We start from the raw sequence: 15,461 nt of genomic DNA on the forward strand, positions 1-15,461 counted from the left end.
GAAAACGGCTCAGAAACTGGAGAAAGGCGTCACTCGGGCGCGCGCAATATATATGTCTTTGATAGAATTTCGGTGCTTCGTTCGAAGTCCCTCGCGAGAAACGGATGCAACAACGGGACGATGCTTGCGGTCGTCTAACTCAATGCGGACGTTCATTTGGATAATTGAAATAATCATTCCACTCGTGTTTCACGCGTCGATGCACGCTCGTTCCAGGCCTGATCATAGCAATCGGGATCACGTCGCGGAACAAGACTACGCGATTCTGTTCGGAGAATAATTGTTCGTCGGGGTGTAGCTCGATAGATAGGTACAAGGTGGCCCTGTGGGACAACGCCAATGTCGTTATCGTTATCGAAGCGGATTCGCTAATGCGCGGCTCGCTAAAGTCGTGCCTCGTTGCGCTAATCACTTTTGGACTTGCAAGATGAATAAATTAAGTGATCGATCGTCGCTTCGTCCGGCACATTTCGCGATTTCATATTTCGTAATATTTGCCGAAAGTTACCGCGAATATTAACTCATACATTTCGAAACAATGTGCCACGTAATTGCATTAAATCGATTCGCAAAATATAATTTCGATGAAAGAGAAATAACGTTATTTACATATTTTCGTAATATACAGTCGTAATAGCATTATAAAAGTATGTTATAAATCTGTAAATAAAAATTTTAAAGTTAAACTTATTGATAAAAACCGTTTGTCGATTTAAGTATCATAATTTTTAATTGCATTTTATACGAATGTCGATTACCTTTGAACGGAGAGAGAGAGAGAGAGAGAAAAAAATGTTTTTATCTCTCAAAGGAGATAATCAAATGTGATTACAGTTTTCCTGCGGACGGATTGTTCCCAATTTAAACTAATGCTATCGTGGCGATTTGCAACGAGAGGCAACGTTCAACTCAACAGCGATCCCGGCAACGTTAAACGTTTTATTTACGTTTCCGGGTAGTTTGCATTTCACGGAACGATAAACTCTTCTTTCCGATCGCTGCGGCGTGGAACGGCGGGAATCGTGGGACAAATACAGGATGATTCGGTTTGGGCGAACAACCGATCGAGCGACGACCGGTCGGTCGGCCAGCGAGTAAACGCGCAGCAACGTTGCAAATGTCGTTATCGTTATCGGACTGATTTTCCGCTGCGGCGCAACGCGGTGCGGCAGCCCGCCGCCGCCGCCGTTATGGCTGCGGGTCTCCTCGAATTCACGAAACCGTGGAAACGAGATTATGCTCCAGTTTTCGGCGAACGGATGCCATATTGAGCGTCAAGCTTATAGCTACTGTTCCGCTGTGTCGAGCCAACCGTTGGCTTGGCGCAGCGCGGAAACGCGTAACTAAATAAACGACCCGATAACGCGCGTTCATTATATAGTTATCTGCATTTTTTTTTATTGTACGATCAACTATCTCGTCGTCGATGCGAGATGAGCCTATTAACGTGGCGTCACGCGTACAGAAGAGACAGAAACAGATGGATTGCCTTAATTCTCCCGAGGCCACCCGCGCGATCGTCAAGAACAATCCGATGGTGAACTTGACTGATTGTGAGAGAGATATCACGCGAGATACCAACGGCAATTAGATTTGCATTGGAAAGACGCCGACGAGAATTGTTCTTGTAATAATCGCGGCGCTTGACTTAAAGTTGCTCGTTACTGCGAGCCCTTCCCAGAGGTAGTTCTTTTGATTTGCACGACACGGTCGGTTTGTGCATCAATGCTTGCGGGTCGCGCGAGAGTAATTGCTCAGATGCATAACTGAGAGCGCATCTGAAAGGCATAATTGCGCTCAACGATGAGTCCTATTGTCGAGATTAATAGAGACGCTGGTGGTAGCTGGCAGTCTGCTTCGGTACGTAATTCGCACGGAGGTGACCTTTCCATTAGATGTCAATGTAAAAATTATTCAGCAATGTCCGTTGCAATATTGGTTGCGATGAATCAAAGAACTCGTTGGAGTTTGCAAAGTGTCTTTAATCGAGCGCGTTTTCTTTCTACTATGAATAAGGATGCTCGAATACTTCTTTATCGCGAGCTCAATAGTTTTAAAATTGCCGACAATTATTAAAAAAAAAGAAATTAAAAACTTAATTTATTCTGTAAAAGGCATAATGTAATATTTTCAGGACCTAATCTTTTCTCAGTTTATCGAAATTATTTTTTTTTTTCAAGAATACAATCTTATTTTAAAAAGGGGATATAGAAGAGTACATTATTTATTACTCGTTGCGCTATAACATTAAATATTAATCCTCACTTGATATCTTTTAATACTTAATAATCAAATGGTATGTATGGACGTGGGTTTGTTTAAACTAGAATCACATTACCCGAGTTTGTGGAAATTTCGCTGAAATGTAGTAAGAGAGAAGAGAAAGCGCGGAAGGATTAAACAGGAAGTATCGCGGTGTAATACGCCGGGACGATGCGTCGCGCATAATTATTCCGCGCGTGCTTTTCACGAGACGGCAAACTTGCCGCGGGCTGCACGTACGCAGTGCTTCGTATCTCATGTTTGTCGGCCGTCGGGCGACGTAATAAATACGCGAACGGGCGGAAAACGCGAAAAGCGACACAGGATTCCTTCTTCCCTCGCGCGCTACCCTCCCCATAGTACCTCCGGCTATACGTTTACGCGGCGCCGCTACGTTGTACGTAATCGCGTATTAATTGAACGCGCCCGCGCCCCGAGAAAGCGCGCACAGTGAATCACGCTATACTTGACTCTCGTATTATGTATTACGCAATTCTCTTTCGCCCGCCTTTTACGCGCGACCACAGCCGTTCTCTATAATGAAGCTGATTTATCTCACGCATTCAACGAAGTGCTCTCCGACGAGTCTCGCTTAAACTTCGGGCTTTGTGCAAACGCTTAAAGGGGATAGAGAGCTTTAATTCATTCCGATGTCGCGGCCTTTCGGTTTGCAGCCCAGTAATCCAACATCGCGTTTGTGTTTGCACCACCCTGCCGTATTATTATTGAGATATCCGTTATCTTGCGGTACTTTAAGCTCCGATATCTATAAAGCTCTCGCGCGCGAAGCGCAAACGGCTATCTTCAAATGCTTGAAACTTTAAAGGGCCAAAACGACGATGGGATTAAAGTGCTCCAGGGCTTACGCGCGATGTAGCTCCCATTCGTTTTACTTACTTAGAACAATACACGCATTTATTGACGCTTATTTACGTCCGTTAATATTAAAAACGCTGCGAAAAGAATATTATTAAATTTAAAAAAAAAAAAAAGACAAAATTTTTTTTCTCAGAGAGAAAATAAATATTTGTATTGCGATATTTTTAATATAGAGTTTAACTAATATTTCAATCATAATGTTAACAAAATTCTAAATCTCATAAAGGAAAGTAGTCATAATGTACACCCTTCGCATTATCTCATAAAAAAAAAAAAAAGAAACGACTTCCTTGCGTATAAAATATCCAACGATATTTATGACTTACAAAATATTTTATTTCTGAGAGAGCGAGACTTAATGGACCCTTTCTCGTCGTGGCGCAATCTGCGCGAGATTGTCGCACAGAGTGCGTATTAATAATAACGTCGAACGATCGTGCGGCGAGGGGGTGACGTTGTGGTTACGTGCTCTTCTCTAGACCCGGGCTGGCCAGGGTAACCCTATCCCCTCAAACGTAACGTAATGTGACGCAACGCGACCTAACGCATAACGGTGCGCGCTATTCTGTATGTGCGACGAGCCGGAAGATCCATATCTCACCCGCCGGGGGTAGAAGAGCTCTTTTGCGACGGTAACATGCGCGTCTCGCGAAGCCAAGGACTCAACGAGCGAGAAAGCGCGACGGGCGACGTACGTGTGCCGGCGCGGCGCGTGACTGCGTGTGAATCGCAGATACGCATGCCGCGGCGACGTACTGTGACTCCGGGACAATCGTGCTACCTGAATGTTCTCTTTATCGTTTCCCATTTTGCTCTCTTTCGCATTTTTCCACCCGCCTCACCCTACCTTTCTTTTCACCGTTCTTGCTTCCGCGCCTCTACACGGCGAAGATTGCGCTATTTCTTTATAATGCACACATTCGCCGGAGCTATTGCAATCTCGTTCGGTCTCGTTTCCGCGTTATCGGCGAAGAAAAGTATTTTCACGGCTGCGAAGCACCGGCGAAAGAACGTGAAAGAGTTCTCTCTTCCTTTCTCCCACTCTTCTCTTTCTCTCTCTCTCTCTCATCCGCTCTCGGAAATCTTCCTCGCGGCCGAAAATCACGCGCAGCCATAAATTCTGTTAAAACGGAATCGTTCTCCCTCGTTTTAGTTTCTCCTTTGTCTCTGTCTAATGTTTACCGCGGTAGCTTTTGCGGGAACGAGATAAGGCGCCCCAACACGAATCGACTTTATGAAGTCACATATTTCCGTGAACGGCGGCGGACCAGCCTGATACGGCGCAATGAATTCTGCCTATCAACAACTCGAAGTTGTTATACGTGTATTCCCGACGATAGTGACCGTACGATGTACTGGAAATGATTTAGAATGATGCAGATCGGTGTATGAACACGAGTATCAAACGTAGCTTTTGCGAATAAAAAAAAGTGTCCACATATAATATATTTCGAGCGTCATTTTATATATTTCTTTTCTTTTATATTAATATAGAAATAGTTTCGTCAACTCTTAATGCAGGTCTGTAAGCAACGTAATATAGTTAACGCGACTTCGTTTCGAGAACACTAAACGAGCAAGCGTTTAAACAAGACAAAAAGTAGCGTGCATATCTGCGAAAATGTCCGGGCGACACGCGCTGGAAATAAATTATTAATCGCGCTCGCAGAAAAAAAAAAAAATACGGTAGCTCCAGGTGGCTGGTTTCGCGCGTGCAGGTGCCGTCGCGATCTGATCGAGGGATGGGATCGAGAACGCGGAACGAGGTACACGTACTCGTTCCACAGCGCAGCACATTATCGTGAGGGATTGACACGGAAAGAAAAATGGACGTGTACATATGTCGGCCGGTGCGCGGTATCCGTTTGCTTTACCGGACGCAAAATGTTTTTATTCATAACTCGCCGCCGATGCCGTAAGCGGGAATCATACATATTCCGCGTTTACTCGCATTGCATCTCCGGGACACTGAACAATGAAAATCCTTACGTCTAGAGGACGGCCATCGGCTACGTTTCGATAAAAATTCAACACCGACCGGTGCGATGCACCACGCTGAAATTGCCGGTAAAAAGCACTTTTCTTCGACCGCCGCCGTAACGGCGGAATGTTTTACATTTTCTGATACCCTACATTTCGTAAACAGAAATGTTTCTATGCATGTCGCGAGTTACAAGCGACGTTTCGTCACTGAACAAAGAACTTAGTTCGAGCAGTGTTCTCGTCAACAATTTCTAAGAATATTTTTTGCACGAAAAAAAAAATTCTTACCAAGAGACTTGATAAAATATCATTGTCAGATAAATTAATATCTTTAAAAAAAAAAGAAAAAAATATTAAATAATAATAAATAAATTTTTAATTGTCGGTACGAAATTATTATATAATTACATCATTAGAGTGTATATTAATTTAGTCAAATCACTACACCCCGTTTATTATAATAAAATTATAATTGTAATAAAATTATTTTCCAGTTTAAAATTACGCAATACGAAATTTTTTTAATGATAAGTTTACTTATTATTATAGTAATATAAATTTTAAAACACATATCTCTCTTATGATGCTTTCAATCGTACCAATGCAGCAAATTAAATAATCGTGTCTAGAAAAGAAGAAAAGAGAGGAACTTTAGTAGACGTTACTCATATATGTTATATGTAGTAAAAGATATGTATTATATAGAAATATTTGATGGACGTTCAGGTTGCTTCGCGATATTTGTCTCGACGTGAAGTATAGGTCGGTTTACCCGAGAGCATTGATGTCGATGTCTCAATGCTTGCGACCTGAAACGGAACGAAAAAGAACTGTTCGCCATTGCGACAGTAATAACCATTTCATCAAAAAGGAAAAAGCTCAAAGCGGGATACGGTCCCGTCGGAAATACATCAGGGCACGAATAAGGAGAGAGCCTCCGTCCACGATGGACATTAGTAAACGAACCGGAAATTTTATGTGCTTTCCATCAGCGACCGAACTTAATGCACGACCGAGGTGAATTTAATTATGGCGACTCCAACTCTCCGGTGATTTTAATAAGCGAAAAGGAATGGTTCGCTATCGATATTCACTATAAAATTACTCGAGGAATAAAAAAACGAATTGTTGTTTTGTTAACAATGCTTAAAAAAATTACATTGATTTCTAATTACATTCTATTGTACTATGTAATAAAAATCGAAAAATTCAATAATACTATTAAAAAAAAAAAAAAGGAGTACATACGTTAATATTTTTTTTCATAAATTTACTAACAGGGACAAAACCATCAACGCCTACAAGCATGGAAAATAGCGGCCCTGAACCGTAATTACGAGCGCTCAACATCTTGCAGACATATATGTTGTCAGTTGTGAGATATGAAGATCCCCGGGGGCTCACACGCCCCCGTCATCGCGGAATTTCCGAACATCGAACCAGACCAAGGCCTGTCTTTAATTGATGTCTTTCATCTTTTCCCTGCTTTTGTCTAGCCGTAAAGATTTATATATTCGGCTGATGAGATGCCGGAAAAATAAAAGCGTGCAGCTGTGACGGCAGTGCCGAGAATTTTCTTCGCGAGACAAAGAAGATAAAAATTTATATAATTTAAAAGGATATTTCTATATCGGAGCAACAGCTGCGCATATATAAATCTAACGGATGTTATATGGAATAAAAGATTTAGCTTTCAAGGGATAAAGAATTTTTCTGATCTCGTGCAGAATTTACCTCAACTAGATTTTCAAGACTTGTTGCTTTGAAAAATGAATACGGTCTCTCACGCGGTACCTTATACAGTCTTGTATTTTTCGTCGACACTATTCATTCCACGCTTTCTTCGCGATCCGCAGCTGTCACGATCCGATTTTCTATACGTTCAATTTTTCGATTATCATCGCGACGCGACGTCGGCTGTTCTCGTTGTACTATCTTCTCGTGTTTTACGGATATCCATCACCTTCGCAGGCGAATTTGATTGGATTATACGCGTCAGCCGAGCCTTCAAACATTCCGGCCTGGGTGTCTCGTTAATTATACATTATCCCTAAGTAACGCCGATCCTGCTTATCGGAATAAAGGACGAGGAGCCGGCGCACTGCACGAAAGGTAGGACGAGAGACGGCTGCTAATGAATAGCGCGTTAAGTACAAGCCGATTGTTCTCGATATATCACTATTAAGTTTCAGAAATCGACCTTTAAAAAATCGACCGACGGCAAATCTGGTCGGTGAGCCGGTTCTATATTAACGCGATTAAGGCTATAAATAATCGTACGGTGAGTTAACGCGTTTTATTGCAGCCGGTTTCTCCCCCGATCTCGATTTTTATCCGGAGACTTCTTAGGCCTTTCGACGAGCTTTTACTGGCATTAATTCGATGCCACGTACCCTCGTGGTTCCTCGCGATTACCACGTGTCCGGACTTATCCCCGACGCGTGATTCATTGCGTGTTACGTGCCGACTGTAATTACATCAGATTTGTACTCGTCATAGAAACGACACGTGGCTTTTATATTTAATTTTTATTAAAGGTTATAGTAAAAATAAATTTATTTATGCTACAGTTACTGTATCAAAGAATCATTCCATTAAATTTCTTTTCAAATTTATATTAAAAGAAAAAAAAATTTATTCACTCAATAAATTTAATAAATATCTTTTTAGAGGTATGTAACGTTAATAAAAGATTTGAAATGTGAACTAATATCTATTAGTTACTAAGAGCGTTTTTATAAAAGCTATTAAATATCTTTCGTGTACCCTAATCGCGCCGTTGTCTGTTCAAACGCATCCGCGTTCAATATTCCATACAGCCTGTCATTTTCTGCCTTCGCTCTAAAAGCTTGCCCACTTGACAGATCTTCGAAAGAGCCGGTTCACTTTGAGAGCAACCACTTAGTCGAAGACTCTCCCAATATGCACTTCAAAGAAACGCCAAATTGGTTAGAAGTTATGGCACCTAAAGCGCGAGCTATTATGCATATGAATTACCGATTCGTCCAGCCTCTGGTCAAAAAATATGACAAATTGCGAAAACTTGAAAGAATCCCGCGATATTTTTATTATTTGCTCCGAGGAGACTAATTTAAAATTTGTCTCCAATATTCATTCTGACAATAAATCGTAAATATTATAAGTGCTTATTTAAAAAGAAAATTAATTAACATATAAAAATATTATAACTTAAAAAATTTTTTTTTTTAATAATATTATCTAGGTATCGATCAAATGTTAGAAATAAACTATCTTGCGATTATTTCATATTGCATCGACATCATATAATGTGTTAAAGCACTTCAACACGTTATACAATATGTACAATATAATATGTAAAAAAAAAAGCAAAACGTAAAAATATACTTTGAAATAGAACATATAAACCATAAGTCGAAAGAAATACGGGACATTTTCGTGCACGATTCCTCTTCGCCTACCGCGAATATCAGTTTTACGAATTCAGAAAACCATATGTCGTCGAGTGAATTCTTTAGATGCCTGTCACTGCATCGATTCGTTTTCAAACGGGTTGTACTGAGAAACGCAATGTACAAGTAGGTCGACACCGGACGTGTGGAAGAGACCGGAATAGTTCCCGCGAGTACGTGGCTGGATACGCTTGAATTATCTCTTTCGCGAGAGTGGCGTCCGTATTCGGTGTACACATTCCGCGCGGGTTCTGCGACGGCTATTCTATTAACCGCAAGCCCGTCCAGATGCCTTCGCCATCTATTTCAGATTTGTCGAATTCAATTCATCCCTGTGATTCTGTGTGCATGCGTGTTCCTCCCACGGTTTTCGCACCCCCTTTTCAAATTTTATTTCTTTTTTTTTTTCTACATTTTTACTATATTGTCAAAGATGCCAATTGTTGTTTCTAATTTACCTACTTCAAGTGCTTTGAGACACGTGACTTAGTTTGTACAAGCAATTTTCATAAAAAGACTTTATTCACAAGATTAAAAATTTTTCCGAATCTAAAATATCTAGTGTTTTATTTTAATTTTTTTACGAATGTAATATAATTATTAAGTACTTATTTGTTTTTATTTATTATAATTTTAATAGATGTTTTAATTATAATATTCCACGTTTTTCCTATTTTTACTGTAAAAATTTGTTCTACGATAATTAAAAAAAAAAAAAAAAGAAACAAAATCCATCGGTATTTATTTGCAATCTTTTTCTTTTCAAAATCAAAGATTGAAGTTTTTTTCAATCCAATGTATTTCCGGTCAAATCTTCATAGAAATGCTCGAGGCTGCGTTACTGTCGCGTTCGTATTTTCTCCGTTTCTTTGGAGTGTAAGAGTTGGTTGTTTGCGTGATTACTTGCTTCGTCAGTTTCGCCTCGAGCAAGTTTTCTCGCGCTAGACAATTTCGGGAGACACGATGTCTTCGTTCCTTACAATCGACACAGTATTTTACTCATGTCCGTAGCAATACAATAGCGAATCGTGACTTTGTGATCCCAAACGTGGAATAAATTGAAAATGCGCACACATATTTCACGAAATGTTATTTAAAAGAAAAATCAGTAAAGAAGTGAATATACGTTTTAACAGAAACAAGTAACTAAATAAATTAAAGAATAATTGTCATTTTTGTAATATTTTATCACGTTCATGCTTTTTGACTTCTTACAATATTCACATTTTACAATACCTATTTTCCGCGCTTTGATTTTGAAAAGAAAATATTAAAAAAAAAACCTGAAAAATTAATTTCCTAATTTTGAAGCCTGCCTTAAAGTGCTTCGCATATTGAGTTTTTAAAGTACACATCTATTTTTAGATAGACGAGAATCCTCTACTATTCTTACTAGCAGTCGAGAAAAGAAGCTGATACACCGAAGGGTCGAAAGTGTTGGAGTAGATCGTACAGGAGAAATTAGGGTGGCGAAAGTTGTGGGTAGCCCACCCGTGGGACGCGACATTCTGCAATCTTTCTTCGAGTGCAACAAGATGTAATGGATGAGGTTGAAGAGAGAAATGGAGAAAAAAGTACGCGATCGGTTGCTGATGTCGTGAAACGATCGTTTTCGAAGAGTCTTAACGCACCTCGTGTATTTGCATTTTTCATGCCTTTTCGGCCGCGAATAAATGCCGGATTTAATTAATTAAAATAAAATTTTTTGCACGGTAACAAATATAACAAATTTAATATTTGTTTTGTCAACGGATCTTTTTATACTGATATTTGATACTATTGGGATTCATTGAAACCGACAAAAATGCTGGGCGTATATTTTTCTTTGATTGCGATATCTTTTGTGAAACGTATCACGCATCAAAATGTCGCATTGTTACGTTTATATAAACGTTGGAACAATATCATAGTGCAAAAAATTAAACGCATTGTGCCATCAAAAATATATGGTCCCTATTATTAAATATAATTTTTTGATAACTACAGAGGCATTTGCATGTTAAATTAATTTCAATTTTTCTCATTATTCACATCTTTTTAATTTTAACCCAATAATTATTTTAAACGCGTAATCGGTGTTTTGAAAAATTATACGATACGTAAGATAATCTTTTATTATCATTTTTATGATATATATGTATATAGAAGGCTTTTAACTTTAAGTTGAGTGTTTTTTCGATAGCGATATAATACGTATAAAGAGAGAATAAAGCATGGATTAAGCTTCGCGGCGAGATGTACTTTTCGTGTAGTTTTGCGATCGATAGCGTTATATACGTTTTCACATATACCTTGAAAATATCCGCGCGGTAAATATGTTGATATTTCCGTAGCTTAAGCGCATAGGTGAATAATCAAGGATAATGATATCTGCGTTCGCGATTTCATCGTTAATGTTGTTTTTGCGAATTTGCATTATAAAAATGCGGCGACGTAATCGGGATTCGAAACACGGATATTTTCAACTTTAAAAATGTTTACCCTCCTATTTCGCCTCGCGTTTAAAACTGCGCCGCATTGCACTTTTTCATCGTGAAAATTACGTGTTAGTTCACGTTCAATTATTCGCCAGCTTACGTCAAGCGTTTTAGCAGTAAGTACACAACTAAGTTTTCCAGAGGGACGGGAAGTTTCAACAGCTTCCGTGCTGTCACAGTGCTTTACTTTCAAACGGCACTTGAAAAATTATGTTAAGTTTATGTCACGAAATATCCTCGAACACGACGTCATTTTCTAAGAATACCTTGAAACCACGCACCTCTAACACCAGCACGCGCCTCTGGTATCTACGTACAATGTATATTCTTTTAAAATCAAATTCTTTTCAGATCGTCAATCTATCGCCATAATTCAACGCAATAAAAATACTTAACAAAATTGGAAAAAATATTTCTTTTTCGTAGCTTTAATTTGTCGTGAGACTTCTACGAAATTTTTATCCGCGATATAGTTCCGTAAACTACAGATGAAATTCTGCCGATCTTCAGATTTTCATTTCCATAAGAATCGTAAAGAGATCTCTATATCCTGTGTTTTGTAAGGAAGCCTTCGTTATCTTGATAATATCGTGCTCGTTCGCGCAGCTTTGGATCTTATTACGGTAAGCCACGTGGAAAAATACATGCCATGTGCTTTCTTCATGTTATACGCAAGCGTGACTCCGTCGATCGGAATACTTACAACACGATAAGTATATTTCTCGACGCGGCACAACCGGTCGGCATATATTTTTCCTACATCTACGTGTTCCGCACGACACACGGGGACGATGTCGCATGAGAAACTAGCTTCGCTCGTATTTCCTTTTTCCCCTCTCCCCCTTTATTTAAAAAAACCTTACGACGATTATTGACCACGATAAGCTACTCCACGCCGCGAACATCGATAGCGACCATCCTGTAGTCCCCCCGTCGCTGTAACACTAGGATTCATTCATATTCATGTACGGAAAGCGCTTTCATATACGTGGCATGTCACGGCAGCCCTATTAAACGCTTAATCAGTGTAAAGTAAGCTTTTTAATGACGCACGTAATTTCACGGCGAGAGCCATCTCTCGCATTCGGCGCGGTGTTTATCTTTTTCCCGTAAAAGGTACGTAAATGAGCGCCGCCACGGCACTAAATTATGTCTTAATTCCGAACGCGGCCGGCTCGTTCCTGGTCAAATCGTCGGGCTGTTTATGGGCCTTACTTTACGGTGGTTTCGCCCGAGTCCCCCGCACATATCGCTACATTGAGGCGCTAAGTGCTCGAGTCGCGTCGTATTTTATTACGGATATCACATCCTTCGGCCAGAAGTCTTAAAAGCCACCGCGCGTGTGACTTTCGGTTCGAATACGGTGGAATAGAGAGGTGTGCAAGATAAAAAGAATGTTGCTCATGTTGGAAGCCGGAGACGATGGTTATACCTAACCCTTTCGCTATTAAAAATGTGATTCCACTACCATGCACGCAAGTGTTTTACCGCTGTATATTTTTATTCCGGTTGAATAAGTTTTATTGTTGTTTCGTGCATTATTTTCGTATTTACGCCACGATACACGGGGCAACGCGAAAAGTTATCTAGCGCAAATTAAAGTGCCATACGTTCTGAAACAATTTCATATTTTCCTCAGGAAAATAGAAACAACAAACGAAGCTGTACTGCGATACGTAACAATTAAAGAACTGAATGCAGAAAAAGTCGCAAATTGCGCTGCATGCTTTTGCAAAATTGTTACAACAAAAAATATTAAACTAAAAATAATTAATGTGGCATGTATTTTACTGTATGTACAAATACAGATATCGTATATGTTTTTTTTCTAAAAATAGATTCATGTAATTTATAAAAAACCAGTGAAATAAAAATAAAAAAAACATAGTAATATATAAAATTAAAAAAAAAAACATGCAAAAGCAGTTTGTAAATAATGCAAATAAATTGTATAAAATTTATCTTGACATTGTCAAGAAACATTTTTACCAATTTTGTACGTAAGAAGTTATATTATAGATGAATATTTGTGCAGTATGCAAAAAGGAAAAAAAAAAGAAAAGGGAAAATAATAAAGCTTCTTAGCGTAATGAAATTGCAATTAGTGTCTCAACGTGATCATAAAATTTGTTACAGCGACGCGGCCTGTTATTAGAATGACGAAGATCCGCGAGTATATTTACGGTCATAAAACTGTCCGGTTGTTGGGAGTAGTTTTGGGCACTTCTGCCGTGTTCAGCATGAATTTTGCATATTTAACCGGCCAGCTCAGTAACAGACAACTGTTGCCGCGGGCTACAGCGCCTGTCGAGGTTGAATATCCAATATTCCAACGGGGTAATATTAAATTACGCGATAGGACTGGATGCGAAATGAAATTTTCTTGACTTTTGCATAGCAATCGGGTAATACCACCGGCTAAATAGCAGTCGCATAAGAAAGCTTGTCTCTTAAGCCAATTTAAACCGTTGACATTGCACCCGACAGTTTCTAGTTTCCAAGTCTCAGAAGAAGATACTGATAAAACTTTCGGTCGACGTTTTAATTCAATTTGTCAATTAAGAAGTATTAATAAAAGAGAAAATCATCTGCATATAATAATCCAATTTTTATCGCAAATCGAAATGTCCTCGTTTTAATTTTGTATATTGTTATATCCCTTGTACGACTGTATTACTAAGTTTTACAATAAAAAAACCAGATTGTAATCATTCTTAATAATAAATAAACGATAAAATGGCAAATCAAAAATACTATCGATAGTAATATTGGCGATACCAGTTGGCCACTTCCTGATTTTTAAAAATATATTCTTTTACATTGTCGGTTAGCATCCCGTAATGAAGTCGTCGAAAGAAGAGGAGCCACGTAACTTGCGATAATCTCGGCGGCGCGCAAGCTCATTTGAATAATTAATGCAAAACGCTTCCTAAATAACCTGTGGGGGATCGTCTGATGCACCTGCACCTGGTTGCGCGCCCGTATGGAAATCTCCGCGTAAAAATTGCCGCGATTCGGACGATATCGTTTAAGTGGTGCGCTGGTAAAGTTTATTGAATTTGTCGGGGAAAAGCTCAGGTCACAATTTGAGGTAATGAATTAATTCAAATAAAAAACCTGACTCAACAAACTCAAACGTTTTATAATATAATTTTTCAACTGCGTATATAATTGTCAAAGGGAAAATTGTAATATAATTTAGATAACTTAGAAAGAGAAAACGTTAATTAATATTTTACTCCATCTTCAAATGTAACTGTTTCATTTTAATGTAACGAATATCATATTAAAAATTTCAAAAAAAAAAAAAAAAAAACAATTGTGGATGACAAAATTGTAGAAATTATTTTGCAAGACATTTTTATATCAATTACTTGTTACTTCGCGTTTACACTTTTTATCATATTTAATCAATCTATGATATATATTATATATATTACAAATTAATATAATTCTTTTGATAAGAGAACACATTATTTATCCTATGTGTACTTTGCAAACACCTGACTCTTTGAAATCTCACCTTTACGAGTAATGCATTCTCTGATAATGGATAAATAATTGCATTACAGCCCAGTTTTTGCATAATTACATTAAAAGATGGTATTGCCGGGTAAAAAATGATGTTAAAAGGCTTTTTCCTGTTCTTATTTCTCCGGAGGCACTAGTCGTAATGAGCTTTTACTGCATGAATAGAGAAGCAAGATGGACCTTTCGCTGTGTATACACTGCAGGTGCCAGACGTGAAATTAGTCCGCATTTATATTCTTATTTGCATACAATAGAATCAGACACCGTAATAATTGTTCTTTTATCCCAACACTTTATCTCCACGTTTATCAACCCCTAAGCAGAGCTCTACGATATTCTCGTAAAAGGAACGCCAAATATTAATGTGTATAATAACGGGTAATTACATCAATTTTATAAATTTTCTACTTCAATTAGATCGAAACGTGTTAAAAATACGGCTTTAATTTTGTTCTGTTAAAATTAAACGTAAGAAAAACATAGATACGAGGTTAACAAGAGCGACTAACGTATGAGATAATCCTAAGATATTTTTGTCTCCACTGGTTGATTCATTAGTGCGAGCTTAAAGAGAGTACGATCTACAGAGTGACTGCAGCTGCTAAATCGATCAACTTCAAAGTTCCTGCCATGAGGCTGACTGGCAGACGGGCGTGACCCTCGACTGCTCTCGCATGTCACTCTGTCTGTCGAACCCTAATTCCTCTCTCGAAACGACATCAGGAAAAACATAAACACGTGTTTTCGAGTGACACGTTCTATCAGACGTGTCATAAGTTCAAAATTTTGCCATCGATGACTTAAAGTCTAGCTTTCATTATTTCGAGATTAAACATCGAAAAGTAGATAATCACAAAAAAAAATAAAAAAAAATTTTTCCTTTGATAAATAAATTTAC

The sequence above is a fragment of the Cardiocondyla obscurior genome, linkage group LG18, assembly GCF_019399895.1.
Source record: "Cardiocondyla obscurior isolate alpha-2009 linkage group LG18, Cobs3.1, whole genome shotgun sequence".
In the NCBI taxonomy this organism is placed as follows: domain Eukaryota; kingdom Metazoa; phylum Arthropoda; class Insecta; order Hymenoptera; family Formicidae; genus Cardiocondyla; species Cardiocondyla obscurior.